We start from the raw sequence: 24177 nt of genomic DNA on the forward strand, positions 1-24177 counted from the left end.
GCGGTCTCCCATCCAGGTACTAACCAGGCCCGACCCTGCTTAGCCTCCGAGATCAGACGAGATCGGGCGCTTTCAAGGTGATGTGGCCGTAGGCGATAACCATGGCTGTCCTTAACTCTCTTGAAGATAGCATGGAAGAAAGACTGGGGGAAAAAAGAGATTCAAGACTCCACCAAAACAAAAAAGCCTACAGCACCTGGTATTCCCAGGCGGTCTCCCATCCATGTACTAACCAGGCCCGACCCTGCTTAGCCTCCGAGATCAGACGAGATCGGGCGCTTTCAAGGTGATGTGGCCGTAGGCGATAACCATGGCTGTCCTTAACTCTCTTGAAGATAGCATGGAAGAAAGACTGGGGGAAAAAAGAGATTCAAGACTCCACCAAAACAAAAAAGCCTACAGCACCTGGTATTCCCAGGCGGTCTCCCATCCAGGTACTAACCAGGCCCGACCCTGCTTAGCCTCCGAGATCAGACGAGATCGGGCGCTTTCAAGGTGATGGTGATGTGGCCGTAGGCGATAACCATGGCTGTCCTTAACTCTCTTGAAGATAGCATGGAAGAAAGACTGGGGGAAAAAAGAGATTCAAGACTCCACCAAAACAAAAAAGCCTACAGCACCTGGTATTCCCAGGCGGTCTCCCATCCAGGTACTAACCAGGCCCGACCCTGCTTAGCCTCCGAGATCAGACGAGATCGGGCGCTTTCAAGGTGAGTTGCCGTAGGCGATAACCATGGCTGTCCTTAACTCTCTTGAAGATAGCATGGAAGAAAGACTGGGGGAAAAAAGAGATTCAAGACTCCACCAAAACAAAAAAGCCTACAGCACCTGGTATTCCCAGGCGGTCTCCCATCCAGGTACTAACCAGGCCCGACCCTGCTTAGCCTCCGAGATCAGACGAGATCGGGCGCTTTCAAGGTGATGTGGCCGTAGGCGATAACCATGGCTGTCCTTAACTCTCTTGAAGATAGCATGGAAGAAAGACTGGGGGAAAAAAGAGATTCAAGACTCCACCAAAACAAAAAAGCCTACAGCACCTGGTATTCCCAGGCGGTCTCCCATCCAGGTACTAACCAGGCCCGACCCTGCTTAGCCTCCGAGATCAGACGAGATCGGGCGCTTTCAAGGTGATGTGGCCGTAGGCGATAACCATAGCTGTCCTTAACTCTCTTGAAGATAGCATGGAAGAAAGACTGGGGGAAAAAAGAGATTCAAGACTCCACCAAAACAAAAAAGCCTACAGCACCTGGTATTCCCAGGCGGTCTCCCATCCAGGTACTAACCAGGCCCGACCCTGCTTAGCCTCCGAGATCAGACGAGATCGGGCGCTTTCAGGGTGATGTGGCCGTAGGCGATAACCATGGCTGTCCTTAACTCTCTTGAAGATAGCATTGAAGAAAGACTGGGGGAAAAAAGAGATTCAAGACACCACCAAAACAAAAAAGCCTACAGCACCTGGTATTCCCAGGCGGTCTCCCATCCAGGTACTAACCAGGCCCGACCCTGCTTAGCCTCCGAGATCAGACGAGATCGGGCGCTTTCAAGGTGATGTGGCCGTAGGCGATAACCATGGCTGTCCTTAACTCTCTTGAAGATAGCATGGAAGAAAGACTGGGGGAAAAAAGAGATTCAAGACTCCACCAAAACAAAAAAGCCTACAGCACCTGGTATTCCCAGGCGGTCTCCCATCCAGGTACTAACCAGGCCCGACCCTGCTTAGCCTCCGAGATCAGACGAGATCGGGCGCTTTCAAGGTGATGTGGCCGTAGGCGATAACCATGGCTGTCCTTAACTCTCTTGAAGATAGCATGGAAGAAAGACTGGGGGAAAAAAGAGATTCAAGACTCCACCAAAACAAAAAAGCCTACAGCACCTGGTATTCCCAGGCGGTCTCCCATCCAGGTACTAACCAGGCCCGACCCTGCTTAGCCTCCGAGATCAGACGAGATCGGGCGCTTTCAAGGTGATGTGGCCGTAGGCGATAACCATGGCTGTCCTTAACTCTCTTGAAGATAGCATGGAAGAAAGACTGGGGGAAAAAAGAGATTCAAGACTCCACCAAAACAAAAAAGCCTACAGCACCTGGTATTCCCAGGCGGTCTCCCATCCAGGTACTAACCAGGCCCGACCCTGCTTAGCCTCCGAGATCAGACGAGATCGGGCGCTTTCAAGGTGATGTGGCCGTAGGCGATAACCATGGCTGTCCTTAACTCTCTTGAAGATAGCATGGAAGAAAGACTGGGGGAAAAAAGAGATTCAAGACTCCACCAAAACAAAAAAGCCTACAGCACCTGGTATTCCCAGGCGGTCTCCCATCCAGGTACTAACCAGGCCCGACCCTGCTTAGCCTCCGAGATCAGATGAGATCGGGCGCTTTCAAGGTGATGTGGCCGTAGGCGATAACCATGGCTGTCCTTAACTCTCTTGAAGATAGCATGGAAGAAAGACTGGGGGAAAAAAGAGATTCAAGACTCCACCAAAACAAAAAAGCCTACAGCACCTGGTATTCCCAGGCGGTCTCCCATCCAGGTACTAACCAGGCCCGACCCTGCTTAGCCTCCGAGATCAGACGAGATCGGGCGCTTTCAAGGTGATGTGGCCGTAGGCGATAACCATGGCTGTCCTTAACTCTCTTGAAGATAGCATGGAAGAAAGACTGGGGGAAAAAAGAGATTCAAGACTCCACCAAAACAAAAAAGCCTACAGCACCTGGTATTCCCAGGCGGTCTCCCATCCAGGTACTAACCAGGCCCGACCCTGCTTAGCCTCCGAGATCAGACGAGATCGGGCGCTTTCAAGGTGATGTGGCCGTAGGCGATAACCATGGCTGTCCTTAACTCTCTTGAAGATAGCATGGAAGAAAGACTGGGGGAAAAAAGAGATTCAAGACTCCACCAAAACAAAAAAGCCTACAGCACCTGGTATTCCCAGGCGGTCTCCCATCCAGGTACTAACCAGGCCCGACCCTGCTTAGCCTCCGAGATCAGACGAGATCGGGCGCTTACAAGGTGATGTGGCCGTAGGCGATAACCATGGCTGTCCTTAACTCTCTTGAAGATAGCATGGAAGAAAGACTGGGGGAAAAAAGAGATTCAAGACTCCACCAAAACAAAAAAGCCTACAGCACCTGGTATTCCCAGGCGGTCTCCCATCCAGGTACTAACCAGGCCCGACCCTGCTTAGCCTCCGAGATCAGACGAGATCGGGCGCTTTCAAGGTGATGTGGCCGTAGGCGATAACCATGGCTGTCCTTAACTCTCTTGAAGATAGCATGGAAGAAAGTCTCGGAAAAAAAAAAAGATTCAAGGACTCCCCCACAACCCAAAAAAAAAGCCTACAGCACCGGGTATTCCCAGGCGGTCTCCCATCCAGGTACTAACCAGGCCCGACCCTGCTTAGCCTCCGAGATCAGACGAGATCGGGCGCTTTCAGGGTGATGTGGCCGTATGCGATAACCATGGCTGTCCTTAACTCTCTTGAAGATAGCATGGACGAAAGCCTCGGAAAAAAAAAAAGATTCAAGGACTCCCCCACAACCCAAATAAAAAAGCCTACAGCACCAGGTATTCCCAGGCGGTCTCCCATCCAGGTACTAACCAGGCCCGACCCTGCTTAGCCTCCGAGATCAGACGAGATCGGGCGCTTTCAAGGTGATGTGGCCGTAGGCGATAACTATGGCTGTCCTTAACTCTCTTGAAGATAGCATGTAAGAAAGACTGGGGAAAAAAAGAGATTCAAGGACTCCACCACAACAACCAAAACAAAAAGCCTACAGCACCTGGTATTCCCAGGCGGTCTCCCATCCAGGTACTAACCAGGCCCAACCTTGCTTAGCCTCCAAGATCAGACGAGATCGGGCGCTTTCAAGGTGATGTGGCCGTAGGCGATAACCATGGCTGTCCTTTACTCTCTTGAAGATAGCATGGAAGAAAGACTGGGGGAAAAAAGAGATTCAAGACTCCACCAAAACAAAAAAGCCTACAGCACCTGGTATTCCCAGGCGGTCTCCCATCCAGGTACTAACCAGGCCCGACCCTGCTTAGCCTCCGAGATCAGACGAGATCGGGCACTTTCAAGGTGATGTGGCCGTAGGCGATAACCATGGCTGTCCTTAACTCTCTTGAAGATAGCATGGAAGAAAGACTGGGGAAAAAAAGAGATTCAAGGACTCCACCACAACAACCAAAACAAAAAGCCTACAGCACCTGGTATTCCCAGGCGGTCTCCCATCCAGGTACTAACCAGGCCCAACCTTGCTTAGCCTCCGAGATCAGACGAGATCGGGCGCTTTCAAGGTGATGTGGCCGTAGGCGATAACCATGGCTGTCCTTTACTCTCTTGAAGATAGCATGGAAGAAAGACTGGGGGAAAAAAGAGATTCAAGACTCCACCAAAACAAAAAAGCCTACAGCACCTGGTATTCCCAGGCGGTCTCCCATCCAGGTACTAACCAGGCCCGACCCTGCTTAGCCTCCGAGATCAGACGAGATCGGGCGCTTTCAAGGTGATGTGGCCGTAGGCGATAACCATGGCTGTCCTTAACTCTCTTGAAGATAGCATGGAAGAAAGACTGGGGAAAGGGGCGTGGCCAGCAGCCGGAGCGGATGGCTGTGTGAGAGGAGAGCTCCGTCCACAGAACCTCCATCCAGCGACATCCAGAGCTTAAACCAGCCAGTTTTTTTCTACCTGACCTCCGCAGACTTCCCAGGGGGAGAAGGAGCAACGATGGGGAAGCGGAAGCAAGATAGGAAGCCCAGAAAGCTTACAGACTTCTACCCCGCAGCGAGCACACCTAGGCCGCAAGATGGCGCCGGGGCCTCGGCCTCGCAGCGCGGCTCCGACGGCGGCGGACGCCAGCATAGCCCATCGCACCTGACGAGCGGTTCTCCATCCCAGCGAACAGGGGGGGGAAGCGGGGGCTCCACGCCGACCCCGTCCCCACTGAACAGCCCGCAGAAATCTGCTTTGAGGAGATCGGAGGAACACAGATATGCAGGTGAGCAAGATGACACCTGCAACTCCCAAAACAGCACAAGAGATTTTGTGGAACAGATCCACGAGTTCCCTACTTCTGGGGTCCCGCTTAGTGACACAGTTATGAAGGACATGCTGGTAACCCTTAGGGGGTCTATGCATAGAGACATGATGCAGTGTGTATCGCAGCTGAAGCATGAGGTGTCAGCCATTGGAGACAGGATAAGCCACGTGGAGGATAAAATGGGTGATTTTACCATAGCTCACAATGACTTGGTAGAGGCACATTATGAGGCAGAGGGGGATATCCAGGCCATGCGTGAAAAATTGGCGGACTTGGAAGATAGGTCCAGAAGGAACAATATAAAATTGCGGGGGGTAGAGGAGTCAGTACCACCATCAGACCTAAGGCAATATGTGCAAGAATTCATAGCGGCCATCCTGCCTGATGCCCCTGGAACTGAGATCATTGTAGACAGAGCACACCGCCTCCCCAAACCTAAATTTCTGCCTGAGAAAGTCCCCAGGGATGTCATTGCCCGCATTCATTTTTTCCATATTAAAGATGATTTAATGCGCTTTGCGAGGAAAAACCATCCCCTCCCTGCTCCATACTCGGACATTTCAATCTATTCGGATTTATCACAATTCACCATGATGGCACGCAAAAATTTGACCTCCATTACTAAGATCCTGCAAAATAACAAGATCACATACTCATGGGGCTTCCCCACTAAGCTGCTGATCACAAGAGATAACCGCACCTTTGTTATAAGAAATATTGATGAGGGACTGGAACTAGCCAAAAAATGGAACCTTCTTCCAGCAGAAGCTCCTACTTCTCTTCCCAAAACCACACATGCTCGGTTATCCCCTGACTGGAGCACCACTTGAAATGCATTGTATTTTAGCATTGAATGCTTTCTTCTTCCACACCTCACCCGAGGCTGGTTTAAGATGACAACTGTAGTCATCTTTTTTTTCTCCCTATGTTTGGTTCTGTTGGGAGCTCATACCCCCCCATGAGAAATGCGAGGGACACTCGCACTCTGTGAAAGTCTTCACATTTTTATGTGTTGTTTGACATTTTTGCTCTTTTATTTTTTTGTTTGGTCTGTTTTTCTCTCCCCCCCTTCTCTCTTTTTTCTATTCAACATATTGCCTGAAGAATATGATACCATACCTGCCTGCTACGCAATTCTCCTACTTCGTATGTATCCAGCCGTTCGCATTAATGTTGAGATATGGACACCCATCTCCACCTCGATAGCACCATCTACAGGTAACTTTTTAGTACTACACATGGAAGAACTATTTATCAGCAGCAATGAAAAATCTAGACTTGCACCTTTAATATGTCTTTGTCTATAGTATCCATGAACGTGCATGGGCTAAATAGTCCGTATAAACGAAGTGCTATGTGGAGGGAGGCTATCAAACTTAAAGGGGAAATTCTATGTGCACAGGAAACCCACTTTATGACTGCAAAACAACCGAAATGCACCCACAGGGCCTTCCCTCACATCTTTCAGGCAACAGCAGCAGTTAAAAAAAGGGGAGTGTTAATTGCAATTAAGCAATCTATTACTTTCCAGCTACATGAAGTGTTTACAGACCCGAATGGCAGGTATATCATCCTGATATGCGATTTAAACAACTCCACATATACCTTGGTGAACGTATATGCCCCTAACCGCAGACCCCTCTCTTTTCTCAAATCACTGTTAAAAAAAGTTGATAAAATCAAGAAGGGCTCTCTGTTGGTATGCGGAGACTTTAATTGCATTGTTGATAAGCACTTGGACAGCTCTGGCACGAAGCCCTCTTCTAGAAAAGAACTGCAACCGTTACTATCAGAGCACAACCTTTATGACCCTTGGAGATGCCTCAACTCGACAGAAAGAGACTATACCTATTTTTCTTCCCCTCACCGCATATACTCTAGGATTGATCTCATCCTCACGGATTTACCGCTTTTACATAAAGCACAATTAGCCAAAATCCACTCCATTACGTGGTCAGACCACGCCCCGATCTCTTTAGTAGTACAGAATAACTCTCAAGTTCCCCCCACGTACCTTTGGAGAAACAATACTGAACTTCTAACTAATCCTTCTATTATTTCCTCTCTTGATTCTCAATTATCTGAATTTTTTAAATTTAATGATACTGATGGTATAGATGTTTCTATGTTATGGTGCTCACATAAGGCCTTTAGCAGGGGACTGCTTATCCAAGCGGCAGCTCGGGAGAAAAAACGTAGGGGGGCAGTGCTGAACAGCCTCCTCAGGGACCTAAAATCCTTAGAGGACCTTCATAAGTCGACCCCTTCCCCTGCAATAGAATCTGACCTAATAGAATGTAGACAGAAAGTACGCTTAACCCTCTTATCTGGCCACCAAAATTGCTTAAAGAGACTCAAGGCTCAATTTTATGTACACGGTAATAAAGCGGGTAAACTTTTGGCTAGTTATATATCTAGGCGACAACAGAAATCCAACCTGACTTCCATCAGGGACCCCCACACCAACATACTTGAACATCACCCCAATAAAATAGCCAACTCTTTCATGAAATATTACCGTGACCTGTATAATCTCCACTTAGACAGCGACACCCCACAACCGACTCCTTACTCCATTGACTCCTTCCTATCTACAGTGTCACTACCTTCACTGACGGAAGAAGACTTAGCCATGTTAAATTCGCAATTCTCCCAAAAAGAAATTCTGGACACCATCAATTCCCTCCCAAAAAATAAATCCCCAGGGGAGGATGGCTTTTCATCCGAATATTATAGAGCATTTTCCCACCTACTTGTCCCATATATGGAGAGGTTGTTCAGCAAGGTCTCATCCCTAGCCTCCTTCCCAGAGGAAATGTTACAAGCTGTAATCGTGACTCTGCCCAAACCGGGGAAGAAGCCGGACTCACCCCAGAATTTTAGGCCCATCTCCCTCCTTAACACGGATCTAAAGATCTACGCCAAAATCCTGGCCAACAGGTTAGCTAAAATAACTCCCTCCTTGGTCAAAGCGGACCAGGTGGGCTTTGTCAAGGGAAGACAGGCTCCTGACGGCACTAGGAGGCTGTTTAACCTACTTCACATAGCTGAAAGCAAAAAAATCCCCGCAGCTATTCTAGCACTCGACGCCGAAAAGGCTTTTGATAGGGTCCACTGGGGATATCTTCGTGCTACGCTGCAAAAATTTGGCCTTCAGGGACATATCCTATCGGCAATACTAGCCTTATATTCCAACCCATCGGCGAAAGTTTTCACCTCAACTGCTCTTTCAGATAAGTTTTACATTACGAACGGTACCCGCCAGGGGTGCCCTCTATCCCCTATCATCTTTACTCTTATGATGGAGCCCCTGGCGGAAGCCATTAGGACTGATGACTCGATTTCGGGTTTTAAGATAGGGAAAACCACCCACAAAATCGGTCTTTTTGCCGATGACGTAGTTTTAACTCTTACCGACCCGGCTTCTTCCCTGGAGGGCGTATTTGACATATTGACAAGGTATAGCAATGTCTCATATTATAAGTTGAATGTAGTAAAGTCATGCCTGTTGCCTGTAAATCTATCACAGAGACAAATATCTTTCCTGAAAAGTAGATACAAATTTCAATGGATGTCCAAGGCGATCTCCTATCTGGGTGTCCGTTTAGCCTTTCCATCCTCGTATACATATGAGGCAAACTTCCCTAGCTTAATCCACACAGTGAGGAACGATCTACAGCACATTGCCTCTTACGAACTATCGTGGTTAGGGAAGATTGCCGCACTAAAAATGGTGGTACTCCCAAAACTGATCTACTACTTTCGTACTATCCCTGTATGTCTTCCTGAATCTTTCTTTGCACTTATAGACAAACTCTTTAGACAGTTTATATGGAACCGGAAAATGGCTAAGATCCCTTATGTAACAATACAGAAACATAGAAAAAATGGCGGGGCAGGATTCCCAAATGTGAGAAACTATTACAAAGCGGCGATACTAGACCAGAGTAAAGCCTGGTTTGACCAACAATCTCCCAAACTTTGGGTACACATAGAGAGATCAGTAGTATCTAATAGAGATCTTCCATCCCTCCTTATAGCAAACCTGATCGAAGCTCCTTTAATTTGTCCTAAGCTCCCCTCTATTGAGGCGACGCTTTCTGCTTGGAAAAAACTCCATCTCACAGCCCCCCGGGAGTCTTTACAACACTGTCCCTTGTCTAGTCTACAGGTGTACGAATACCTGATTCCCAACGTTAGAGTAGATCAGTGGCTAAAAAAAGGAATACTCACTTACGAGGACTTGCTAGCAAGGGATCCAGATACACATCAGTTCTCTAAAACACAGATCCATTACTTTCGCTCTAGTCATCCAGATAAGACTTTTTCTTTACATAATGAAGTATGGGAATACCTCAGGTCTAATCACGGGAAGCCTAAAGGTTTGTCTTGGTTTTATAACTTACTACAAAACAATTCTAGATTTAGCAAATCTGCCCACATGTTGAACTGGGAAAGGGATCTGGGCTCTGTCCATTCCATAGAAGAATGGAAAAGGGCAATAGGCAATTGTTATAAAGTCTCTCATTGCTCCAACCACTGGGATCTAATGTTAAAGACGCTCCACAGGTCTTACCTGACTCCGGTGAGGATGTCTCTGATATTTTCCTCAGAGACCAGTGAATGCTGGAGATTATGCGGAGCAAGAGGGAATATATTACATATTCTCTGGGAGTGCAAATCCATTCGCAGTTTTTGGCGTGAAGTTTTTAAACTGATCTCTTCAATAACAGGATTTTTTCTTAAACCTTCCCCTCAATTAGCGCTACTCTTTCTCAACATCCAGACTATCCCTACACAACTTAGAAGCATCATAAGCCATGTTATTATTGCAGCAAGGCTTACGATCACTTCTAAATGGAGGTCCACCTTAGTTCCTAACATCAGTGAAGTTATCCAACGGGTGCAGGAACAGTACTCATATGAAAAGCATTTTGCGGCCCAATCACATTCAATAGCAAAATTTCGTGACCATTGGGATCCATGGACATCTAAATTTCAGATTAACTAGGCAATTAGGTATAAAGTTTACTGATTTGCTGACACATATATGCTGGCAGGCAGGCAAAACGATCACTAGCTATTTACTCTAGTATCACTCTTGAGGCAATCTCTTTTCTCTTCTTCCTCTCCCTCTTTCTACTTCCCTTAGTAGTCTTCCTTTTTCCCTATTCTCCTCCTTTTCTCTTCCTTCCCCCTCATTCTTTGTTTGTTTTCCCTTTGTACCCCTTTGATTTGTTGATTATAACCCTGGTTCATTTCTCGGGTGCTATATTTATAAGCAACCTACATTCTGGGTTAATATCCATTACCATACTACGTGTGGTATAATTTAGATCACCGGATAAGTGTTATGGTGGTAAGATCTATAGTAATCTTGGGGGTCATGCCACCTCCCAACTTGGGAATGTCCAGAGGGGAGGTAACGCCCACATTTAGCGGTAGGGCGTGCTTCCTCATTTACTTATTACTCCTTGGAGACAGGCGTGACCCTACTGGCAATATCTTAATGCTAAGTTTCTCGTTTTGTATTATCTCCTCTACTAATTCTACGCAAATATCCGTTGGTTCTGCATTGACGAATGTTGAAAAACTGTATACGTCTGTATAGAGAATTGCAATTTTTGTATTGTCACTCTTTTTTATGAACCAATAAAAACTAATTGAAAAGAAAGACTGGGGAAAAAAAGAGATTCAAGGACTCCACCACAACAACCAAAACAAAAAAGCCTACAGCACCTGGTATTCCCAGGCGGTCTCCCATCCAGGTACTAACCAGGCCCGACCTTGCTTAGCCTCCGAGATCAGACGAGATCGGGCGCTTTCAAGGTGATGTGGCCGTAGGCGATAACCATGGCTGTCCTTAACTCTCTTGAAGATAGCATGGAAGAAAGACTGGGGGAAAAAAGAGATTCAAGACTCCACCAAAACAAAAAAGCCTACAGCACCTGGTATTCCCAGGCGGTCTCCCATCCAGGTACTAACCAGGCCCGACCCTGCTTAGCCTCCGAGATCAGACGAGATCGGGCGCTTTCAAGGTGATGTGGCCGTAGGCGATAACCATGGCTGTCCTTAACTCTCTTGAAGATAGCATGGAAGAAAGACTGGGGGAAAAAAGAGATTCAAGACTCCACCAAAACAAAAAAGCCTACAGCACCTGGTATTCCCAGGCGGTCTCCCATCCAGGTACTAACCAGGCCCGACCCTGCTTAGCCTCCGAGATCAGACGAGATCGGGCGCTTTCAAGGTGATGTGGCCGTAGGCGATAACCATGGCTGTCCTTAACTCTCTTGAAGATAGCATGGAAGAAAGACTGGGGGAAAAAAGAGATTCAAGACTCCACCAAAACAAAAAAGCCTATAGCACCTGGTATTCCCAGGCGGTCTCCCATCCAGGTACTAACCAGGCCCGACCCTGCTTAGCCTCCGAGATCAGACGAGATCGGGCGCTTTCAAGGTGATGTGGCCGTAGGCGATAACCATGCCTGTCCTTAACTCTCTTGAAGATAGCATGGAAGAAAGACTGGGGGAAAAAAGAGATTCAAGACTCCACCAAAACAAAAAAGCCTACAGCACCTGGTATTCCCAGGCGGTCTCCCATCCAGGTACTAACCAGGCCCGACCCTGCTTAGCCTCCGAGATCAGACGAGATCGGGCGCTTTCAAGGTGATGTGGCCGTAGGCGATAACCATGGCTGTCCTTAACTCTCTTGAAGATAGCATGGAAGAAAGACTGGGGGAAAAAAGAGATTCAAGACTCCACCAAAACAAAAAAGCCTACAGCACCTGGTATTCCCAGGCGGTCTCCCATCCAGGTACTAACCAGGCCCGACCCTGCTTAGCCTCCGAGATCAGACGAGATCGGGCGCTTTCAAGGTGATGTGGCCGTAGGCGATAACCATGGCTGTCCTTAACTCTCTTGAAGATAGCATGGAAGAAAGACTGGGGGAAAAAAGAGATTCAAGACTCCACCAAAACAAAAAAGCCTACAGCACCTGGTATTCCCAGGCGGTCTCCCATCCAGGTACTAACCAGGCCCGACCCTGCTTAGCCTCCGAGATCAGACGAAATCGGGCGCTTTCAAGGTGATGTGGCCGTAGGCGATAACCATGGCTGTCCTTAACTCTCTTGAAGATAGCATGGAAGAAAGACTGGGGGAAAAAAGAGATTCAAGACTCCACCAAAACAAAAAAGCCTACAGCACCTGGTATTCCCAGGCGGTCTCCCATCCAGGTACTAACCAGGGCCGACCCTGCTTTCAAGGTGATGTGGCTGTAGGCGATGACCATGGCTGTCCTTAACTCTCTTGAAGATAGCATGGAAGAAAGACTGGGGGAAAAAAGAGATTCAAGACTCCACCAAAACAAAAAAGCCTACAGCACCTGGTATTCCCAGGCGGTCTCCCATCCAGGTACTAACCAGGCCCGACCCTGCTTAGCCTCCGAGATCAGACGAGATCGGGCGCTTTCAGGGTGATGTGGCCGTAGGCGATAACCATGGCTGTCCTTAACTCTCTTGAAGATAGCATGGAAGAAAGACTCGGGGAAAAAAAAGATTCAAGGACTCCACCACACCAACTAAAAAAAAAAAGCCTACAGCACCTGGTATTCCCAGGCGGTCTCCCATCCAGGTACTAACCAGGCCCGACCCTGCTTAGCCTCCGAGATCAGACGAGATCGGGCGCTTTCAGGGTGATGTGGCCGTAGGCGATAACCATGGCTGTCCTTAACTCTCTTGAAGATAGCATGGAAGAAAGACTCGGGGGAAAAAAAAGATTCAAGGACTCCACCACACCAACTAATAAAAAAAAGCCTACAGCACCTGGTATTCCCAGGCGGTCTCCCATCCAGGTACTAACCAGGCCCGACCCTGCTTAGCCTCCGAGATCAGACGAGATCGGGCGCTTTCAGGGTGATGTGGCCGTAGGCGATAACCATGGCTGTCCTTAACTCTCTTGAAGATAGCATGGAAGAAAGACTCGGGGAAAAAAAAGATTCAAGGACTCCACCACACCAACTAAAAAAAAAAAGCCTACAGCACCTGGTATTCCCAGGCGGTCTCCCATCCAGGTACTAACCAGGCCCGACCCTGCTTAGCCTCCGAGATCAGACGAGATCGGGCGCTTTCAGGGTGATGTGGCCGTAGGCGATAACCATGGCTGTCCTTAACTCTCTTGAAGATAGCATGGAAGAAAGACTCGGGGAAAAAAAAGATTCAAGGACTCCACCACACCAACTAAAAAAAAAAAGCCTACAGCACCTGGTATTCCCAGGCGGTCTCCCATCCAGGTACTAACCAGGCCCGACCCTGCTTAGCCTCCGAGATCAGACGAGATCGGGCGCTTTCAGGGTGATGTGGCCGTAGGCGATAACCATGGCTGTCCTTAACTCTCTTGAAGATAGCATGGAAGAAAGACTCGGGGAAAAAAAAGATTCAAGGACTCCACCACACCTACTAAAAAAAAAAAGCCTACAGCACCTGGTATTCCCAGGCGGTCTCCCATCCAGGTACTAACCAGGCCCGACCCTGCTTAGCCTCCGAGATCAGACGAGATCGGGCGCTTTCAGGGTGATGTGGCCGTAGGCGATAACCATGGCTGTCCTTAACTCTCTTGAAGATAGCATGGAAGAAAGACTCGGGGAAAAAAAAGATTCAAGGACTCCACCACACCAACTAAAAAAAAAAAAGCCTACAGCACCTGGTATTCCCAGGCGGTCTCCCATCCAGGTACTAACCAGGCCCGACCCTGCTTAGCCTCCGAGATCAGACGAGATCGGGCGCTTTCAGGGTGATGTGGCCGTAGGCGATAACCATGGCTGTCCTTAACTCTCTTGAAGATAGCATGGAAGAAAGACTCGGGGAAAAAAAAGATTCAAGGACTCCACCACACCAACTAAAAAAAAAAGCCTACAGCACCTGGTATTCCCAGGCGGTCTCCCATCCAGGTACTAACCAGGCCCGACCCTGCTTAGCCTCCGAGATCAGACGAGATCGGGCGCTTTCAGGGTGATGTGGCCGTAGGCGATAACCATGGCTGTCCTTAACTCTCTTGAAGATAGCATGGAAGAAAGACTCGGGGAAAAAAAAGATTCAAGGACTCCACCACACCAACTAAAAAAAAAAAGCCTACAGCACCTGGTATTCCCAGGCGGTCTCCCATCCAGGTACTAACCAGGCCCGACCCTGCTTAGCCTCCGAGATCAGACGAGATCGGGCGCTTTCAGGGTGATGTGGCCGTAGGCGATAACCATGGCTGTCCTTAACTCTCTTGAAGATAGCATGGAAGAAAGACTCGGGGAAAAAAAAGATTCAAGGACTCCACCACACCAACTAAAAAAAAAAAGCCTACAGCACCTGGTATTCCCAGGCGGTCTCCCATCCAGGTACTAACCAGGCCCGACCCTGCTTAGCCTCCGAGATCAGACGAGATCGGGCGCTTTCAGGGTGATGTGGCCGTAGGCGATAACCATGGCTGTCCTTAACTCTCTTGAAGATAGCATGGAAGAAAGACTCGGGGAAAAAAAAGATTCAAGGACTCCACCACACCAACTAAAAAAAAAAAGCCTACAGCACCTGGTATTCCCAGGCGGTCTCCCATCCAGGTACTAACCAGGCCCGACCCTGCTTAGCCTCCGAGATCAGACGAGATCGGGCGCTTTCAGGGTGATGTGGCCGTAGGCGATAACCATGGCTGTCCTTAACTCTCTTGAAGATAGCATGGAAGAAAGACTCGGGGAAAAAAAAGATTCAAGGACTCCACCACACCAACTAAAAAAAAAAAGCCTACAGCACCTGGTATTCCCAGGCGGTCTCCCATCCAGGTACTAACCAGGCCCGACCCTGCTTAGCCTCCGAGATCAGACGAGATCGGGCGCTTTCAGGGTGATGTGGCCGTAGGCGATAACCATGGCTGTCCTTAACTCTCTTGAAGATAGCATGGAAGAAAGACTCGGGGAAAAAAAAGATTCAAGGACTCCACCACACCAACAAAAAAAAAAAAGCCTACAGCACCTGGTATTCCCAGGCGGTCTCCCATCCAGGTACTAACCAGGCCCGACCCTGCTTAGCCTCCGAGATCAGACGAGATCGGGCGCTTTCAGGGTGATGTGGCCGTAGGCAATAACCATGGCTGTCCTTAACTCTCTTGAAGATAGCATGGAAGAAAGACTCGGGGAAAAAAAAGATTCAAGGACTCCACCACACCAACTAAAAAAAAAAAGCCTACAGCACCTGGTATTCCCAGGCGGTCTCCCATCCAGGTACTAACCAGGCCCGACCCTGCTTAGCCTCCGAGATCAGACGAGATCGGGCGCTTTCAGGGTGATGTGGCCGTAGGCGATAACCATGGCTGTCCTTAACTCTCTTGAAGATAGCATGGAAGAAAGACTCGGGGAAAAAAAAGATTCAAGGACTCCACCACACCAACTAAAAAAAAAAAGCCTACAGCACCTGGTATTCCCAGGCGGTCTCCCATCCAGGTACTAACCAGGCCCGACCCTGCTTAGCCTCCGAGATCAGACGAGATCGGGCGCTTTCAGGGTGATGTGGCCGTAGGCGATAACCATGGCTGTCCTTAACTCTCTTGAAGATAGCATGGAAGAAAGACTCGGGGAAAAAAAAGATTCAAGGACTCCACCACACCAACTAAAAAAAAAAAGCCTACAGCACCTGGTATTCCCAGGCGGTCTCCCATCCAGGTACTAACCAGGCCCGACCCTGCTTAGCCTCCGAGATCAGACGAGATCGGGCGCTTTCAGGGTGATGTGGCCGTAGGCGATAACCATGGCTGTCCTTAACTCTCTTGAAGATAGCATGGAAGAAAGACTCGGGGGAAAAAAAGATTCAAGGACTCCACCACACCAACTAAAAAAAAAAAGCCTACAGCACCTGGTATTCCCAGGCGGTCTCCCATCCAGGTACTAACCAGGCCCGACCCTGCTTAGCCTCCGAGATCAGACGAGATCGGGCGCTTTCAGGGTGATGTGGCCGTAGGCGATAACCATGGCTGTCCTTAACTCTCTTGAAGATAGCATGGAAGAAAGACTCGGGGAAAAAAAAGATTCAAGGACTCCACCACACCAACAAAAAAAAAAAAGCCTACAGCACCTGGTATTCCCAGGCGGTCTCCCATCCAGGTACTAACCAGGCCCGACCCTGCTTAGCCTCCGAGATCAGACGAGATCGGGCGCTTTCAGGGTGATGTGGCCGTAGGCGATAACCATGGCTGTCCTTAACTCTCTTGAAGATAGCATGGAAGAAAGACTCGGGGGAAAAAAAAGATTCAAGGACTCCACCACACCAACTAAAAAAAAAAAGCCTACAGCACCTGGTATTCCCAGGCGGTCTCCCATCCAGGTACTAACCAGGCCCGACCCTGCTTAGCCTCCGAGATCAGACGAGATCGGGCGCTTTCAGGGTGATGTGGCCGTAGGCGATAACCATGGCTGTCCTTAACTCTCTTGAAGATAGCATGGAAGAAAGACTCGGGGGAAAAAAAGATTCAAGGACTCCACCACACCAACTAAAAAAAAAAAGCCTACAGCACCTGGTATTCCCAGGCGGTCTCCCATCCAGGTACTAACCAGGCCCGACCCTGCTTAGCCTCCGAGATCAGACGAGATCGGGCGCTTTCAGGGTGATGTGGCCGTAGGCGATAACCATGGCTGTCCTTAACTCTCTTGAAGATAGCATGGAAGAAAGACTCGGGGAAAAAAAAGATTCAAGGACTCCACCACACCAACTAAAAAAAAAAGCCTACAGCACCTGGTATTCCCAGGCGGTCTCCCATCCAGGTACTAACCAGGCCCGACCCTGCTTAGCCTCCGAGATCAGACGAGATCGGGCGCTTTCAGGGTGATGTGGCCGTAGGCGATAACCATGGCTGTCCTTAACTCTCTTGAAGATAGCATGGAAGAAAGACTCGGGGAAAAAAAAGATTCAAGGACTCCACCACACCAACTAAAAAAAAAAAGCCTACAGCACCTGGTATTCCCAGGCGGTCTCCCATCCAGGTACTAACCAGGCCCGACCCTGCTTAGCCTCCGAGATCAGACGAGATCGGGCGCTTTCAGGGTGATGTGGCCGTAGGCGATAACCATGGCTGTCCTTAACTCTCTTGAAGATAGCATGGAAGAAAGACTCGGGGAAAAAAAAGATTCAAGGACTCCACCACACCAACTAAAAAAAAAAAGCCTACAGCACCTGGTATTCCCAGGCGGTCTCCCATCCAGGTACTAACCAGGCCCGACCCTGCTTAGCCTCCGAGATCAGACGAGATCGGGCGCTTTCAGGGTGATGTGGCCGTAGGCGATAACCATGGCTGTCCTTAACTCTCTTGAAGATAGCATGGAAGAAAGACTCGGGGAAAAAAAAGATTCAAGGACTCCACCACACCAACTAAAAAAAAAAAGCCTACAGCACCTGGGATTCCCAGGCGGTCTCCCATCCAGGTACTAACCAGGCCCGACCCTGCTTAGCCTCCGAGATCAGACGAGATCGGGCGCTTTCAGGGTGATGTGGCCGTAGGCGATAACCATGGCTGTCCTTAACTCTCTTGAAGATAGCATGGAAGAAAGACTCGGGGAAAAAAAAGATTCAAGGACTCCACCACACCAACTAAAAAAAAAAAGCCTACAGCACCTGGTATTCCCAGGCGGTCTCCCATCCAGGTACTAACCAGGCCCGACCCTGCTTAGCCTCCGAGATCAGACGAGATCGGGCGCTTTCAGGGTGATGTGGCCGTAGGCGATAACCATGGCTGTCCTTAACTCTCTTGAAGATAGCATGGAAGAAAGACTCGGGGAAAAAAAAGATTCAAGGACTCCACCACACCAACTAAAAAAAAAAAGCCTACAGCACCTGGTATTCCCAGGCGGTCTCCCATCCAGGTACTAACCAGGCCCGACCCTACTTAGCCTCCGAGATCAGACGAGATCGGGCGCTTTCAGGGTGATGTGGCCGTAGGCGATAACCATGGCTGTCCTTAACTCTCTTGAAGATAGCATGGAAGAAAGACTCGGGGAAAAAAAAGATTCAAGGACTCCACCACACCAACTAAAAAAAAAAAGCCTACAGCACCTGGTATTCCCAGGCGGTCTCCCATCCAGGTACTAACCAGGCCCGACCCTGCTTAGCCTCCGAGATCAGACGAGATCGGGCGCTTTCAGGGTGATGTGGCCGTAGGCGATAACCATGGCTGTCCTTAACTCTCTTGAAGATAGCATGGAAGAAAGACTCGGGGAAAAAAAAGATTCAAGGACTCCACCACACCAACTAAAAAAAAAAAGCCTACAGCACCTGGTATTCCCAGGCGGTCTCCCATCCAGGTACTAACCAGGCCCGACCCTGCTTAGCCTCCGAGATCAGACGAGATCGGGCGCTTTCAGGGTGATGTGGCCGTAGGCGATAACCATGGCTGTCCTTAACTCTCTTGAAGATAGCATGGAAGAAAGACTCGGGGAAAAAAAAGATTCAAGGACTCCACCACACCAACCAAAAAAAAAAAGACTACAGCACCTGGTATTCCCAGGCGGTCTCCCATCCAGGTACTAACCAGGCCCGACCCTGCTTACCCTCCGAGATCAGACGAGATCGGGCGCTTTCAGGGTGATGTGGCCGTAGGCGATAACCATGGCTGTCCTTAACTCTCTTGAAGATAGCATGGAAGAAAGACTCGGGGAAAAAAAAGATTCAAGGACTCCACCACACCAACTAAAAAAAAAAAGCCTACAGCACCTGGTATTCCCAGGCGGTCTCCCATCCAGGTACTAACCAGGCCCGACCCTGCTTAGCCTCCGAGATCAGACGAGATCGGGCGCTTTCAGGGTGATGTGGCCGTAGGCGATAACCATGGCTGTCCTTAACTCTCTTGAAGATAGCATGGAAGAAAGACTCGGGGAAAAAAAAGATTCAAGGACTCCACCACACCAACTAAAAAAAAAAAGCCTACAGCACCTGGTATTCCCAGGCGGTCTCCCATCCAGGTACTAACCAGGCCCGACCCTGCTTAGCCTCCGAGATCAGACGAGATCGGGCGCTTTCAGGGTGATGTGGCCGTAGGCGATAACCATGGCTGTCCTTAACTCTCTTGAAGATAGCATGGAAGAAAGACTCGGGGAAAAAAAAGATTCAAGGACTCCACCACACCAACTAAAAAAAAAAAGCCTACAGCACCTGGTATTCCCAGGCGGTCTCCCATCCAGGTACTAACCAGGCCCGACCCTGCTTAGCCTCCGAGATCAGACGAGATCGGGCGCTTTCAGGGTGATGTGGCCGTAGGCGATAACCATGGCTGTCCTTAACTCTCTTGAAGATAGCATGGAAGAAAGACTCGGGGAAAAAAAAGATTCAAGGACTCCACCACACCAACTAAAAAAAAAAAGCCTACAGCACCTGGTATTCCCAGGCGGTCTCCCATCCAGGTACTAACCAGGCCCGACCCTGCTTAGCCTCCGAGATCAGACGAGATTGGGCGCTTTCAGGGTGATGTGGCCGTAGGCGATAACCATGGCTGTCCTTAACTCTCTTGAAGATAGCATGGAAGAAAGACTCGGGGAAAAAAAAGATTCAAGGGCTCCACCACACCAACTAAAAAAAAAAAGCCTACAGCACCTGGTATTCCCAGGCGGTCTCCCATCCAGGTACTAACCAGGCCCGACCCTGCTTAGCCTCCGAGATCAGACGAGATCGGGCGCTTTCAGGGTGATGTGGCCGTAGGCGATAACCATGGCTGTCCTTAACTCTCTTGAAGATAGCATGGAAGAAAGACTCGGGGAAAAAAAAGATTCAAGGACTCCACCACACCAACTAAAAAAAAAAAGCCTACAGCACCTGGTATTCCCAGGCGGTCTCCCATCCAGGTACTAACCAGGCCCGACCCTGCTTAGCCTCCGAGATCAGACGAGATCGGGCGCTTTCAGGGTGATGTGGCCGTAGGCGATAACCATGGCTGTCCTTAACTCTCTTGAAGATAGCATGGAAGAAAGACTCGGGGAAAAAAAAGATTCAAGGACTCCACCACACCAACTAAAAAAAAAAAGCCTACAGCACCTGGTATTCCCAGGCGGTCTCCCATCCAGGTACTAACCAGGCCCGACCCTGCTTAGCCTCCGAGATCAGACGAGATCGGGCGCTTTCAGGGTGATGTGGCCGTAGGCAATAACCATGGCTGTCCTGAACTCTCTTGAAGATAGCATGGAAGAAAGACTCGGGGAAAAAAAAGATTCAAGGACTCCACCACACCAACTAAAAAAAAAAAGCCTACAGCACCTGGTATTCCCAGGCGGTCTCCCATCCAGGTACTAACCAGGCCCGACCCTGCTTAGCCTCCGAGATCAGACGAGATCGGGCGCTTTCAGGGTGATGTGGCCGTAGGCGATAACCATGGCTGTCCTTAACTCTCTTGAAGATAGCATGGAAGAAAGACTCGGGGAAAAAAAAGATTCAAGGACTCCACCACACCAACTAAAAAAAAAAAGCCTACAGCACCTGGTATTCCCAGGCGGTCTCCCATCCAGGTACTAACCAGGCCCGACCCTGCTTAGCCTCCGAGATCAGACGAGATCGGGCGCTTTGAGGGTGATGTGGCCGTAGGCGATAACCATGGCTGTCCTTAACTCTCTTGAAGATAGCATGGAAGAAAGACTCGGGGAAAAAAAAGATTCAAGGACTCCACCACACCAACTAAAAAAAAAAAGCCTACAGCACCTGGTATTCCCAGGCGGTCTCCCATCCAGGTACTAACCAGGCCCGACCCTGCTTAGCCTCCGAGATCAGACGAGATCGGGCGCTTTCAGGGTGATGTGGCCGTAGGCGATAACCATGGCTGTCCTTAACTCTCTTGAAGATAGCATGGAAGAAAGACTCGGGGAAAAAAAAGATTCAAGGACTCCACCACACCAACTAAAAAAAAAAAGACTACAGCACCTGGTATTCCCAGGCGGTCTCCCATCCAGGTACTAACCAGGCCCGACCCTGCTTAGCCTCCGAGATCAGACGAGATCGGGCGCTTTCAGGGTGATGTGGCCGTAGGCGATAACCATGGCTGTCCTTAACTCTCTTGAAGATAGCATGGAAGAAAGACTCGGGGAAAAAAAAGATTCAAGGACTCCACCACACCAACTAAAAAAAAAAAGCCTACAGCACCTGGTATTCCCAGGCGGTCTCCCATCCAGGTACTAACCAGGCCCGACCCTGCTTAGCCTCCGAGATCAGACGAGATCGGGCGCTTTCAAGGTGATGTGGCCGTAGGCGATAACCATGGCTGTCCTTAACTCTCTTGAAGATAGCATGGAAGAAAGACTCGGGGAAAAAAAAGATTCAAGGACTCCACCACACCAACTAAAAAAAAAAAGCCTACAGCACCTGGTATTCCCAGGCGGTCTCCCATCCAGGTACTAACCAGGCCCGACCCTGCTTAGCCTCCGAGATCAGACGAGATCGGGCGCTTTCAGGGTGATGTGGCCGTAGGCGATAACCATGGCTGTCCTTAACTCTCTTGAAGATAGCATGGAAGAAAGACTCGGGGGAAAAAAAAGATTCAAGGACTCCACCACACCAACTAAAAAAAAAAAGCCTACAGCACCTGGTATTCCCAGGCGGTCTCCCATCCAGGTACTAACCAGGCCCGACCCTGCTTAGCCTCCGAGATCAGACGAGATCGGGCGCTTTCAGGGTGATGTGGCCGTAGGCGATAACCATGGCTGTCCTTAACTCTCTTGAAGATAGCATGGAAGAAAGACTCGGGGAAAAAAAAGATTCAAGGACTCCACCACACCAACTAAAAAAAAAAAGCCTACAGCACCTGGTATTCCCAGGCGGTCTCCCATCCAGGTACTAACCAGGCCCGACCCTGCTTAGCCTCCGAGATCAGACGAGATCGGGCGCTTTCAGGGTGATGTGGCCGTAGGCGATAACCATGGCTGTCCTTAACTCTCTTGAAGATAGCATGGAAGAAAGACTCGGGGAAAAAAAAGATTCAAGGACTCCACCACACCAACTAAAAAAAAAAAGCCTACAGCACCTGGTATTCCCAGGCGGTCTCCCATCCAGGTACTAACCAGGCCCGACCCTGCTTAGCCTCCGAGATCAGACGAGATCGGGCGCTTTCAGGGTGATGTGGCCGTAGGCGATAACCATGGCTGTCCTTAACTCTCTTGAAGATAGCATGGAAGAAAGACTCGGGGAAAAAAAAGATTCAAGGACTCCACCACACCAACTAAAAAAAAAAAGCCTACAGCACCTGGTATTCCCAGGCGGTCTCCCATCCAGGTACTAACCAGGCCCGACCCTGCTTAGCCTCCGAGATCAGACGAGATCGGGCGCTTTCAGGGTGATGTGGCCGTAGGCGATAACCATGGCTGTCCTTAACTCTCTTGAAGATAGCATGGAAGAAAGACTCGGGGGAAAAAAAGATTCAAGGACTCCACCACACCAACTAAAAAAAAAAAGCCTACAGCACCTGGTATTCCCAGGCGGTCTCCCATCCAGGTACTAACCAGGCCCGACCCTGCTTAGCCTCCGAGATCAGACGAGATCGGGCGCTTTCAGGGTGATGTGGCCGTAGGCGATAACCATGGCTGTCCTTAACTCTCTTGAAGATAGCATGGAAGAAAGACTCGGGGAAAAAAAAGATTCAAGGACTCCACCACACCAACTAAAAAAAAAAAGCCTACAGCACCTGGTATTCCCAGGCGGTCTCCCATCCAGGTACTAACCAGGCCCGACCCTGCTTAGCCTCCGAGATCAGACGAGATCGGGCGCTTTCAGGGTGATGTGGCCGTAGGCGATAACCATGGCTGTCCTTAACTCTCTTGAAGATAGCATGGAAGAAAGACTCGGGGAAAAAAAAGATTCAAGGACTCCACCACACCAACTAAAAAAAAAAAGCCTACAGCACCTGGTATTCCCAGGCGGTCTCCCATCCAGGTACTAACCAGGCCCGACCCTGCTTAGCCTCCGAGATCAGACGAAATCGGGCGCTTTCAGGGTGATGTGGCCGTAGGCGATAACCATGGCTGTCCTTAACTCTCTTGAAGATAGCATGGAAGAAAGACTCGGGGAAAAAAAAGATTCAAGGACTCCACCACACCAACTAAAAAAAAAAAGCCTACAGCACCTGGTATTCCCAGGCGGTCTCCCATCCAGGTACTAACCAGGCCCGACCCTGCTTAGCCTCCGAGATCAGACGAGATCGGGCGCTTTCAGGGTGATGTGGCCGTAGGCGATAACCATGGCTGTCCTTAACTCTCTTGAAGATAGCATGGAAGAAAGACTCGGGGAAAAAAAAGATTCAAGGACTCCACCACACCAACTAAAAAAAAAAAGCCTACAGCACCTGGTATTCCCAGGCGGTCTCCCATCCAGGTACTAACCAGGCCCGACCCTGCTTAGCCTCCGAGATCAGACGAGATCGGGCGCTTTCAGGGTGATGTGGCCGTAGGCGATAACCATGGCTGTCCTTAACTCTCTTGAAGATAGCATGGAAGAAAGACTCGGGGAAAAAAAAGATTCAAGGACTCCACCACACCAACTAAAAAAAAAAAGCCTACAGCACCTGGTATTCCCAGGCGGTCTCCCATCCAGGTACTAACCAGGCCCGACCCTGCTTAGCCTCCGAGATCAGACGAGATCGGGCGCATTCAGGGTGATGTGGCCGTAGGCGATAACCATGGCTGTCCTTAACTCTCTTGAAGATAGCATGGAAGAAAGACTCGGGGAAAAAAAAGATTCAAGGACTCCACCACACCAACTAAAAAAAAAAAGCCTACAGCACCTGGTATTCCCAGGCGGTCTCCCATCCAGGTACTAACCAGGCCCGACCCTGCTTAGCCTCCGAGATCAGACGAGATCGGGCGCTTTCAGGGTGATGTGGCCGTAGGCGATAACCATGGCTGTCCTTAACTCTCTTGAAGATAGCATGGAAGAAAGACTCGGGGAAAAAAAAGATTCAAGGACTCCACCACACCAACTAAAAAAAAAAAGCCTACAGCACCTGGTATTCCCAGGCGGTCTCCCATCCAGGTACTAACCAGGCCCGACCCTGCTTAGCCTCCGAGATCAGACGAGATCGGGCGCTTTCAGGGTGATGTGGCCGTAGGCGATAACCATGGCTGTCCTTAACTCTCTTGAAGATAGCATGGAA

At 49.5% G+C, this 24177-nt stretch overlaps 82 non-coding genes and 1 pseudogene across 82 annotated transcripts in view; all 83 read right to left on the bottom strand.

Moving 5' to 3' along the window:
• Positions 1–94, bottom strand: part of LOC120923093 — a 119-nt gene extending 25 nt beyond the window's left edge. Inside the window, exon 1 of the ribosomal RNA XR_005745681.1 lies at positions 1–94. This exon is cut by the window's left edge and continues 25 nt beyond it. This is a non-coding gene — a ribosomal RNA (5S ribosomal RNA).
• Positions 95–184: 90 nt separating this feature from the next.
• Positions 185–303, bottom strand: LOC120923129. The gene has a single exon (XR_005745715.1). It is a non-coding gene; the product is annotated as a 5S ribosomal RNA (ribosomal RNA).
• A 90-nt stretch (positions 304–393) lies between these two features.
• On the bottom strand, positions 394–518 carry LOC120923147 (annotated as a pseudogene).
• A 90-nt stretch (positions 519–608) lies between these two features.
• Positions 609–726, bottom strand: LOC120923146. The gene has a single exon (XR_005745732.1). It is a non-coding gene; the product is annotated as a 5S ribosomal RNA (ribosomal RNA).
• Positions 727–816: 90 nt separating this feature from the next.
• On the bottom strand, positions 817–935 carry LOC120923094. Its single transcript, XR_005745682.1, has one exon. It is a non-coding gene; the product is annotated as a 5S ribosomal RNA (ribosomal RNA).
• A 90-nt stretch (positions 936–1025) lies between these two features.
• On the bottom strand, positions 1026–1144 carry LOC120923095. Its single transcript, XR_005745683.1, has one exon. It is a non-coding gene; the product is annotated as a 5S ribosomal RNA (ribosomal RNA).
• A 90-nt stretch (positions 1145–1234) lies between these two features.
• LOC120923151 lies at positions 1235–1353 on the bottom strand. Its single transcript, XR_005745733.1, has one exon. It is a non-coding gene; the product is annotated as a 5S ribosomal RNA (ribosomal RNA).
• A 90-nt stretch (positions 1354–1443) lies between these two features.
• LOC120923096 lies at positions 1444–1562 on the bottom strand. Its single transcript, XR_005745684.1, has one exon. It is a non-coding gene; the product is annotated as a 5S ribosomal RNA (ribosomal RNA).
• A 90-nt stretch (positions 1563–1652) lies between these two features.
• On the bottom strand, positions 1653–1771 carry LOC120923097. The gene has a single exon (XR_005745685.1). It is a non-coding gene; the product is annotated as a 5S ribosomal RNA (ribosomal RNA).
• A 90-nt stretch (positions 1772–1861) lies between these two features.
• Positions 1862–1980, bottom strand: LOC120923098. The gene has a single exon (XR_005745686.1). It is a non-coding gene; the product is annotated as a 5S ribosomal RNA (ribosomal RNA).
• Positions 1981–2070: 90 nt separating this feature from the next.
• Positions 2071–2189, bottom strand: LOC120923100. Its single transcript, XR_005745688.1, has one exon. It is a non-coding gene; the product is annotated as a 5S ribosomal RNA (ribosomal RNA).
• A 90-nt stretch (positions 2190–2279) lies between these two features.
• LOC120923195 lies at positions 2280–2398 on the bottom strand. The gene has a single exon (XR_005745770.1). It is a non-coding gene; the product is annotated as a 5S ribosomal RNA (ribosomal RNA).
• Positions 2399–2488: 90 nt separating this feature from the next.
• LOC120923101 lies at positions 2489–2607 on the bottom strand. The gene has a single exon (XR_005745689.1). It is a non-coding gene; the product is annotated as a 5S ribosomal RNA (ribosomal RNA).
• A 90-nt stretch (positions 2608–2697) lies between these two features.
• LOC120923102 lies at positions 2698–2816 on the bottom strand. The gene has a single exon (XR_005745690.1). It is a non-coding gene; the product is annotated as a 5S ribosomal RNA (ribosomal RNA).
• Positions 2817–2906: 90 nt separating this feature from the next.
• LOC120923116 lies at positions 2907–3025 on the bottom strand. The gene has a single exon (XR_005745703.1). It is a non-coding gene; the product is annotated as a 5S ribosomal RNA (ribosomal RNA).
• Positions 3026–3115: 90 nt separating this feature from the next.
• On the bottom strand, positions 3116–3234 carry LOC120923103. The gene has a single exon (XR_005745691.1). It is a non-coding gene; the product is annotated as a 5S ribosomal RNA (ribosomal RNA).
• Positions 3235–3331: 97 nt separating this feature from the next.
• LOC120923122 lies at positions 3332–3450 on the bottom strand. The gene has a single exon (XR_005745708.1). It is a non-coding gene; the product is annotated as a 5S ribosomal RNA (ribosomal RNA).
• Positions 3451–3548: 98 nt separating this feature from the next.
• On the bottom strand, positions 3549–3667 carry LOC120923112. The gene has a single exon (XR_005745699.1). It is a non-coding gene; the product is annotated as a 5S ribosomal RNA (ribosomal RNA).
• Positions 3668–3766: 99 nt separating this feature from the next.
• LOC120923115 lies at positions 3767–3885 on the bottom strand. Its single transcript, XR_005745702.1, has one exon. It is a non-coding gene; the product is annotated as a 5S ribosomal RNA (ribosomal RNA).
• Positions 3886–3975: 90 nt separating this feature from the next.
• Positions 3976–4094, bottom strand: LOC120923119. The gene has a single exon (XR_005745706.1). It is a non-coding gene; the product is annotated as a 5S ribosomal RNA (ribosomal RNA).
• A 99-nt stretch (positions 4095–4193) lies between these two features.
• LOC120923035 lies at positions 4194–4312 on the bottom strand. The gene has a single exon (XR_005745624.1). It is a non-coding gene; the product is annotated as a 5S ribosomal RNA (ribosomal RNA).
• A 90-nt stretch (positions 4313–4402) lies between these two features.
• Positions 4403–4521, bottom strand: LOC120923104. Its single transcript, XR_005745692.1, has one exon. It is a non-coding gene; the product is annotated as a 5S ribosomal RNA (ribosomal RNA).
• A 6244-nt stretch (positions 4522–10765) lies between these two features.
• On the bottom strand, positions 10766–10884 carry LOC120923193. The gene has a single exon (XR_005745769.1). It is a non-coding gene; the product is annotated as a 5S ribosomal RNA (ribosomal RNA).
• A 90-nt stretch (positions 10885–10974) lies between these two features.
• LOC120923106 lies at positions 10975–11093 on the bottom strand. The gene has a single exon (XR_005745693.1). It is a non-coding gene; the product is annotated as a 5S ribosomal RNA (ribosomal RNA).
• Positions 11094–11183: 90 nt separating this feature from the next.
• Positions 11184–11302, bottom strand: LOC120923107. Its single transcript, XR_005745694.1, has one exon. It is a non-coding gene; the product is annotated as a 5S ribosomal RNA (ribosomal RNA).
• A 90-nt stretch (positions 11303–11392) lies between these two features.
• LOC120923131 lies at positions 11393–11511 on the bottom strand. The gene has a single exon (XR_005745717.1). It is a non-coding gene; the product is annotated as a 5S ribosomal RNA (ribosomal RNA).
• Positions 11512–11601: 90 nt separating this feature from the next.
• On the bottom strand, positions 11602–11720 carry LOC120923108. The gene has a single exon (XR_005745695.1). It is a non-coding gene; the product is annotated as a 5S ribosomal RNA (ribosomal RNA).
• A 90-nt stretch (positions 11721–11810) lies between these two features.
• LOC120923109 lies at positions 11811–11929 on the bottom strand. Its single transcript, XR_005745696.1, has one exon. It is a non-coding gene; the product is annotated as a 5S ribosomal RNA (ribosomal RNA).
• Positions 11930–12019: 90 nt separating this feature from the next.
• LOC120923124 lies at positions 12020–12138 on the bottom strand. Its single transcript, XR_005745710.1, has one exon. It is a non-coding gene; the product is annotated as a 5S ribosomal RNA (ribosomal RNA).
• A 268-nt stretch (positions 12139–12406) lies between these two features.
• Positions 12407–12525, bottom strand: LOC120923166. The gene has a single exon (XR_005745744.1). It is a non-coding gene; the product is annotated as a 5S ribosomal RNA (ribosomal RNA).
• Positions 12526–12625: 100 nt separating this feature from the next.
• LOC120923178 lies at positions 12626–12744 on the bottom strand. The gene has a single exon (XR_005745755.1). It is a non-coding gene; the product is annotated as a 5S ribosomal RNA (ribosomal RNA).
• Positions 12745–12845: 101 nt separating this feature from the next.
• Positions 12846–12964, bottom strand: LOC120923190. Its single transcript, XR_005745766.1, has one exon. It is a non-coding gene; the product is annotated as a 5S ribosomal RNA (ribosomal RNA).
• Positions 12965–13064: 100 nt separating this feature from the next.
• LOC120923041 lies at positions 13065–13183 on the bottom strand. Its single transcript, XR_005745631.1, has one exon. It is a non-coding gene; the product is annotated as a 5S ribosomal RNA (ribosomal RNA).
• Positions 13184–13283: 100 nt separating this feature from the next.
• Positions 13284–13402, bottom strand: LOC120923053. The gene has a single exon (XR_005745643.1). It is a non-coding gene; the product is annotated as a 5S ribosomal RNA (ribosomal RNA).
• Positions 13403–13502: 100 nt separating this feature from the next.
• On the bottom strand, positions 13503–13621 carry LOC120923064. Its single transcript, XR_005745654.1, has one exon. It is a non-coding gene; the product is annotated as a 5S ribosomal RNA (ribosomal RNA).
• A 101-nt stretch (positions 13622–13722) lies between these two features.
• Positions 13723–13841, bottom strand: LOC120923076. Its single transcript, XR_005745665.1, has one exon. It is a non-coding gene; the product is annotated as a 5S ribosomal RNA (ribosomal RNA).
• A 99-nt stretch (positions 13842–13940) lies between these two features.
• Positions 13941–14059, bottom strand: LOC120923087. Its single transcript, XR_005745676.1, has one exon. It is a non-coding gene; the product is annotated as a 5S ribosomal RNA (ribosomal RNA).
• Positions 14060–14159: 100 nt separating this feature from the next.
• Positions 14160–14278, bottom strand: LOC120923099. The gene has a single exon (XR_005745687.1). It is a non-coding gene; the product is annotated as a 5S ribosomal RNA (ribosomal RNA).
• A 100-nt stretch (positions 14279–14378) lies between these two features.
• Positions 14379–14497, bottom strand: LOC120923111. The gene has a single exon (XR_005745698.1). It is a non-coding gene; the product is annotated as a 5S ribosomal RNA (ribosomal RNA).
• Positions 14498–14597: 100 nt separating this feature from the next.
• Positions 14598–14716, bottom strand: LOC120923123. The gene has a single exon (XR_005745709.1). It is a non-coding gene; the product is annotated as a 5S ribosomal RNA (ribosomal RNA).
• Positions 14717–14816: 100 nt separating this feature from the next.
• LOC120923134 lies at positions 14817–14935 on the bottom strand. Its single transcript, XR_005745720.1, has one exon. It is a non-coding gene; the product is annotated as a 5S ribosomal RNA (ribosomal RNA).
• Positions 14936–15035: 100 nt separating this feature from the next.
• LOC120923145 lies at positions 15036–15154 on the bottom strand. Its single transcript, XR_005745731.1, has one exon. It is a non-coding gene; the product is annotated as a 5S ribosomal RNA (ribosomal RNA).
• A 100-nt stretch (positions 15155–15254) lies between these two features.
• LOC120923156 lies at positions 15255–15373 on the bottom strand. The gene has a single exon (XR_005745734.1). It is a non-coding gene; the product is annotated as a 5S ribosomal RNA (ribosomal RNA).
• Positions 15374–15473: 100 nt separating this feature from the next.
• Positions 15474–15592, bottom strand: LOC120923157. Its single transcript, XR_005745735.1, has one exon. It is a non-coding gene; the product is annotated as a 5S ribosomal RNA (ribosomal RNA).
• A 100-nt stretch (positions 15593–15692) lies between these two features.
• On the bottom strand, positions 15693–15811 carry LOC120923158. Its single transcript, XR_005745736.1, has one exon. It is a non-coding gene; the product is annotated as a 5S ribosomal RNA (ribosomal RNA).
• A 100-nt stretch (positions 15812–15911) lies between these two features.
• LOC120923159 lies at positions 15912–16030 on the bottom strand. The gene has a single exon (XR_005745737.1). It is a non-coding gene; the product is annotated as a 5S ribosomal RNA (ribosomal RNA).
• A 100-nt stretch (positions 16031–16130) lies between these two features.
• Positions 16131–16249, bottom strand: LOC120923160. The gene has a single exon (XR_005745738.1). It is a non-coding gene; the product is annotated as a 5S ribosomal RNA (ribosomal RNA).
• Positions 16250–16350: 101 nt separating this feature from the next.
• Positions 16351–16469, bottom strand: LOC120923161. The gene has a single exon (XR_005745739.1). It is a non-coding gene; the product is annotated as a 5S ribosomal RNA (ribosomal RNA).
• A 100-nt stretch (positions 16470–16569) lies between these two features.
• On the bottom strand, positions 16570–16688 carry LOC120923162. The gene has a single exon (XR_005745740.1). It is a non-coding gene; the product is annotated as a 5S ribosomal RNA (ribosomal RNA).
• Positions 16689–16787: 99 nt separating this feature from the next.
• On the bottom strand, positions 16788–16906 carry LOC120923163. Its single transcript, XR_005745741.1, has one exon. It is a non-coding gene; the product is annotated as a 5S ribosomal RNA (ribosomal RNA).
• Positions 16907–17006: 100 nt separating this feature from the next.
• LOC120923164 lies at positions 17007–17125 on the bottom strand. The gene has a single exon (XR_005745742.1). It is a non-coding gene; the product is annotated as a 5S ribosomal RNA (ribosomal RNA).
• A 100-nt stretch (positions 17126–17225) lies between these two features.
• Positions 17226–17344, bottom strand: LOC120923165. The gene has a single exon (XR_005745743.1). It is a non-coding gene; the product is annotated as a 5S ribosomal RNA (ribosomal RNA).
• A 100-nt stretch (positions 17345–17444) lies between these two features.
• On the bottom strand, positions 17445–17563 carry LOC120923196. Its single transcript, XR_005745771.1, has one exon. It is a non-coding gene; the product is annotated as a 5S ribosomal RNA (ribosomal RNA).
• Positions 17564–17663: 100 nt separating this feature from the next.
• Positions 17664–17782, bottom strand: LOC120923167. Its single transcript, XR_005745745.1, has one exon. It is a non-coding gene; the product is annotated as a 5S ribosomal RNA (ribosomal RNA).
• Positions 17783–17882: 100 nt separating this feature from the next.
• Positions 17883–18001, bottom strand: LOC120923117. Its single transcript, XR_005745704.1, has one exon. It is a non-coding gene; the product is annotated as a 5S ribosomal RNA (ribosomal RNA).
• Positions 18002–18101: 100 nt separating this feature from the next.
• LOC120923168 lies at positions 18102–18220 on the bottom strand. Its single transcript, XR_005745746.1, has one exon. It is a non-coding gene; the product is annotated as a 5S ribosomal RNA (ribosomal RNA).
• A 100-nt stretch (positions 18221–18320) lies between these two features.
• On the bottom strand, positions 18321–18439 carry LOC120923169. The gene has a single exon (XR_005745747.1). It is a non-coding gene; the product is annotated as a 5S ribosomal RNA (ribosomal RNA).
• Positions 18440–18539: 100 nt separating this feature from the next.
• Positions 18540–18658, bottom strand: LOC120923127. Its single transcript, XR_005745713.1, has one exon. It is a non-coding gene; the product is annotated as a 5S ribosomal RNA (ribosomal RNA).
• Positions 18659–18758: 100 nt separating this feature from the next.
• LOC120923170 lies at positions 18759–18877 on the bottom strand. Its single transcript, XR_005745748.1, has one exon. It is a non-coding gene; the product is annotated as a 5S ribosomal RNA (ribosomal RNA).
• A 100-nt stretch (positions 18878–18977) lies between these two features.
• Positions 18978–19096, bottom strand: LOC120923171. The gene has a single exon (XR_005745749.1). It is a non-coding gene; the product is annotated as a 5S ribosomal RNA (ribosomal RNA).
• A 100-nt stretch (positions 19097–19196) lies between these two features.
• LOC120923172 lies at positions 19197–19315 on the bottom strand. The gene has a single exon (XR_005745750.1). It is a non-coding gene; the product is annotated as a 5S ribosomal RNA (ribosomal RNA).
• A 100-nt stretch (positions 19316–19415) lies between these two features.
• Positions 19416–19534, bottom strand: LOC120923130. Its single transcript, XR_005745716.1, has one exon. It is a non-coding gene; the product is annotated as a 5S ribosomal RNA (ribosomal RNA).
• Positions 19535–19634: 100 nt separating this feature from the next.
• On the bottom strand, positions 19635–19753 carry LOC120923173. Its single transcript, XR_005745751.1, has one exon. It is a non-coding gene; the product is annotated as a 5S ribosomal RNA (ribosomal RNA).
• Positions 19754–19853: 100 nt separating this feature from the next.
• Positions 19854–19972, bottom strand: LOC120923174. Its single transcript, XR_005745752.1, has one exon. It is a non-coding gene; the product is annotated as a 5S ribosomal RNA (ribosomal RNA).
• A 100-nt stretch (positions 19973–20072) lies between these two features.
• LOC120923175 lies at positions 20073–20191 on the bottom strand. The gene has a single exon (XR_005745753.1). It is a non-coding gene; the product is annotated as a 5S ribosomal RNA (ribosomal RNA).
• Positions 20192–20291: 100 nt separating this feature from the next.
• On the bottom strand, positions 20292–20410 carry LOC120923176. The gene has a single exon (XR_005745754.1). It is a non-coding gene; the product is annotated as a 5S ribosomal RNA (ribosomal RNA).
• A 100-nt stretch (positions 20411–20510) lies between these two features.
• Positions 20511–20629, bottom strand: LOC120923120. Its single transcript, XR_005745707.1, has one exon. It is a non-coding gene; the product is annotated as a 5S ribosomal RNA (ribosomal RNA).
• Positions 20630–20729: 100 nt separating this feature from the next.
• LOC120923179 lies at positions 20730–20848 on the bottom strand. The gene has a single exon (XR_005745756.1). It is a non-coding gene; the product is annotated as a 5S ribosomal RNA (ribosomal RNA).
• A 100-nt stretch (positions 20849–20948) lies between these two features.
• On the bottom strand, positions 20949–21067 carry LOC120923114. The gene has a single exon (XR_005745701.1). It is a non-coding gene; the product is annotated as a 5S ribosomal RNA (ribosomal RNA).
• A 100-nt stretch (positions 21068–21167) lies between these two features.
• Positions 21168–21286, bottom strand: LOC120923110. Its single transcript, XR_005745697.1, has one exon. It is a non-coding gene; the product is annotated as a 5S ribosomal RNA (ribosomal RNA).
• Positions 21287–21386: 100 nt separating this feature from the next.
• On the bottom strand, positions 21387–21505 carry LOC120923180. The gene has a single exon (XR_005745757.1). It is a non-coding gene; the product is annotated as a 5S ribosomal RNA (ribosomal RNA).
• Positions 21506–21606: 101 nt separating this feature from the next.
• On the bottom strand, positions 21607–21725 carry LOC120923181. Its single transcript, XR_005745758.1, has one exon. It is a non-coding gene; the product is annotated as a 5S ribosomal RNA (ribosomal RNA).
• A 100-nt stretch (positions 21726–21825) lies between these two features.
• LOC120923182 lies at positions 21826–21944 on the bottom strand. Its single transcript, XR_005745759.1, has one exon. It is a non-coding gene; the product is annotated as a 5S ribosomal RNA (ribosomal RNA).
• A 100-nt stretch (positions 21945–22044) lies between these two features.
• On the bottom strand, positions 22045–22163 carry LOC120923184. The gene has a single exon (XR_005745760.1). It is a non-coding gene; the product is annotated as a 5S ribosomal RNA (ribosomal RNA).
• Positions 22164–22263: 100 nt separating this feature from the next.
• On the bottom strand, positions 22264–22382 carry LOC120923185. The gene has a single exon (XR_005745761.1). It is a non-coding gene; the product is annotated as a 5S ribosomal RNA (ribosomal RNA).
• Positions 22383–22482: 100 nt separating this feature from the next.
• Positions 22483–22601, bottom strand: LOC120923186. The gene has a single exon (XR_005745762.1). It is a non-coding gene; the product is annotated as a 5S ribosomal RNA (ribosomal RNA).
• Positions 22602–22701: 100 nt separating this feature from the next.
• Positions 22702–22820, bottom strand: LOC120923187. The gene has a single exon (XR_005745763.1). It is a non-coding gene; the product is annotated as a 5S ribosomal RNA (ribosomal RNA).
• A 100-nt stretch (positions 22821–22920) lies between these two features.
• LOC120923118 lies at positions 22921–23039 on the bottom strand. Its single transcript, XR_005745705.1, has one exon. It is a non-coding gene; the product is annotated as a 5S ribosomal RNA (ribosomal RNA).
• A 100-nt stretch (positions 23040–23139) lies between these two features.
• Positions 23140–23258, bottom strand: LOC120923188. The gene has a single exon (XR_005745764.1). It is a non-coding gene; the product is annotated as a 5S ribosomal RNA (ribosomal RNA).
• Positions 23259–23358: 100 nt separating this feature from the next.
• On the bottom strand, positions 23359–23477 carry LOC120923189. The gene has a single exon (XR_005745765.1). It is a non-coding gene; the product is annotated as a 5S ribosomal RNA (ribosomal RNA).
• A 100-nt stretch (positions 23478–23577) lies between these two features.
• Positions 23578–23696, bottom strand: LOC120923036. Its single transcript, XR_005745625.1, has one exon. It is a non-coding gene; the product is annotated as a 5S ribosomal RNA (ribosomal RNA).
• Positions 23697–23796: 100 nt separating this feature from the next.
• On the bottom strand, positions 23797–23915 carry LOC120923191. The gene has a single exon (XR_005745767.1). It is a non-coding gene; the product is annotated as a 5S ribosomal RNA (ribosomal RNA).
• Positions 23916–24015: 100 nt separating this feature from the next.
• Positions 24016–24134, bottom strand: LOC120923192. The gene has a single exon (XR_005745768.1). It is a non-coding gene; the product is annotated as a 5S ribosomal RNA (ribosomal RNA).
• Between the last annotated feature and the right edge of the window lie 43 nt (positions 24135–24177).

Source organism: Rana temporaria, unplaced genomic scaffold, assembly GCF_905171775.1.
Source record: "Rana temporaria unplaced genomic scaffold, aRanTem1.1, whole genome shotgun sequence".
NCBI lineage: Eukaryota > Metazoa > Chordata > Amphibia > Anura > Ranidae > Rana > Rana temporaria.